Below are 2,336 nucleotides of genomic sequence, written 5' to 3' on the forward strand. Positions count from 1 at the left end.
GTGTGACACTATGGCTTCCAGCAAGTTCAAGCCAACCCTTCCAAGTATTGCATTGTAGGTGGAGGTTATGTCAACCACTAAGAAGTTAATCATCATGGTGGCCTGACGATCTCCTGTACTAGCTCTTACCGATAATTCAACTGACCCTTCTACCTTCATCGAAGCGCCTAAGAACCCTTTAGGGGGTGTTCGACTTTCGTAAGCCTGTCTCTATCCAAGCCCATTTTCTGGTAGGCTTCAAGGAATAGGATATCAGCTGAAGTATTGTTATCTACTAAGATCCTCTTTACCCTACAGTCGGCTACCGTCATAGTGATTACCAAGGCATCATCATGGGGTGTTTGTACTCCTTCCAAATCCTCATCCGAGAATAAGATTACCGTCCCTATCCTTGCCTTCTTATTTGACCACTCAATAATGTGGATGCTTCGGGCATAGGCCTTAGCCTACCAGGCTAAGAGAGAGCTTTCTCCGATGGCAAGTCCCCCGCAGATTGTAGCTATAACCCTGGTTGGGCTATTCTGTTCATCTTGGGGGTGAGTGTTTGTTCGCTCGGGTGTCCGATCTCTTCGTTGCTCCCAATTGTCTCTACGGGTTGGTTCTCTTCTTTTTCGATGACCCCTTCCTTCTCTCGGCCAGTTGTCTCCCTGATCACTACCATCTTGGGTGTCTTATTTTTCTCGGTCCATGAACCGACCTCGGTATCCTCTTCAGATCATACTTTCTATCTCTCCCTTCAGATGCTAGTAATCCTTAGTGTCATGGCTATGATCCCGATGGAAATGGAAGTACTTGTCCATGTTGCCCCTCTCGGGGTGTCGTCCCATCTTTCCCGGCCACTTTAGGGCTTTGGAGTCCAAGGAGTCCTTAATCTGCATCAACACATCAGTTCTCCTTCAATTAAGAGTGGCATACCTTTCAAAATTTTTGGGGGTACAAGGTGCACGCTCACGCCTTGGCCACCATCTCTTTTCTTCTGGAACTCTATTTTCTTCCCTTGAGGTTCGTTTCTTCCCTGCCTTTTCTTCTGCTTCCTTATCGGCCTCTAGGGTCTCTTCCATGTGGATGTAGTTTTTGCATCAGGCTTTCAGTTTGGCCAGGTCCCTCAGTGCATGCTTTGCCAAGGATCTCTTTAGTTCTTTATCTTTGACCCCCCTAAAAGGGCTGTGAATTCTTCCTTCAGGTCTAAGCTTCTCTTGATGGAAGCACTTCATGTAATTTTGCAGGGATTCCCCTACTTGCTGCTTGATTTTGGTCAAGTTATATGTGGTCTTTTGTAGGGATTGGCTACTGGAGAATCCTTTTATGAAGACGTGGCTCAACTCACTAAAGTTATGAATCGACTTCAACGGTATCCAATTGTACCACAATCTCGTGGCTTCTCTGAACGTCAAGTGTAGAGCACGGCACATGATACTCTCTGAGACCCGATGGAACTGCATTGCAACCTTGAAGCTTCTAGATGATTGATGGGTCTCCTATCCCGTCATAGGTGTCGTACTTTGGTTGGCAGAATCCGGCAGGGAGTGGATCTCTCATGACTTCATTAGCTAAAGTTGTATCGTTAGTGAGATCCGGCTCGAATGTTCCTGCCTGATGGTCTGCCACCTTTCGGATCTCGTCTTTCAAATCAAGGATCATCTACTTCAATCCTTGGTCTTCAGGCCTTTGATCGACCCCCTGACGTGGTTCTTCATGTCTCCTCCATGTGGCGCACCATGTCCTCTCCTTGGGCTCAGGGCTTTCTCTTGCAGCATGATTCTGATGGTTTCTGTCAGATCTTACCGACCCTGAGCTACTTCAATCTTCATCTCAGGCTCGTTCCGACTAAATGCTGGAATCCCTCGTAGTTCCATTAGTCCTCTAGGTGACAACCTTGGAGACTTCCTTCATCATTTCGGCCATTCGATCATACTTCTCCTGGAGAGCAACGAACTGCTCCTTGGTCACCTATTCTTGCTCCCTAGGAGGAGATGGGGGATTACTGTCCCTACGCACCGAATTTCTGGTCGAACGCTGGTCCCTCACAGGACCTTCTTGATCGTTGTTCCCTCTTTCTTCGCCTATGTCCATCGAGGGTGGCAGAGGTTCTGAAGGTTCCCCCGCATTCATATTTCTACTTGGCACTGTTTTTGTTTTCTTACGATTGTAGGTTTTCCCCACTATTACTCTATCATTCCGACAGACGGCGTCAATCTAATCTGTGATGAGTTGAACGTCGATCTTGCACAATCATAGAAGGTAGAGACCTAGAGGTAGCTCCGGGATTAGTCCTCCGACGCCCAAGTTAGAGACTCGTGCAACGGTGTTTTCAGAAGAGTAATGGCATGAGAGTG

The sequence above is a fragment of the Macadamia integrifolia genome, chromosome 1 (genome assembly GCF_013358625.1).
Source record: "Macadamia integrifolia cultivar HAES 741 chromosome 1, SCU_Mint_v3, whole genome shotgun sequence".
In the NCBI taxonomy this organism is placed as follows: Eukaryota; Viridiplantae; Streptophyta; class Magnoliopsida; order Proteales; family Proteaceae; genus Macadamia; species Macadamia integrifolia.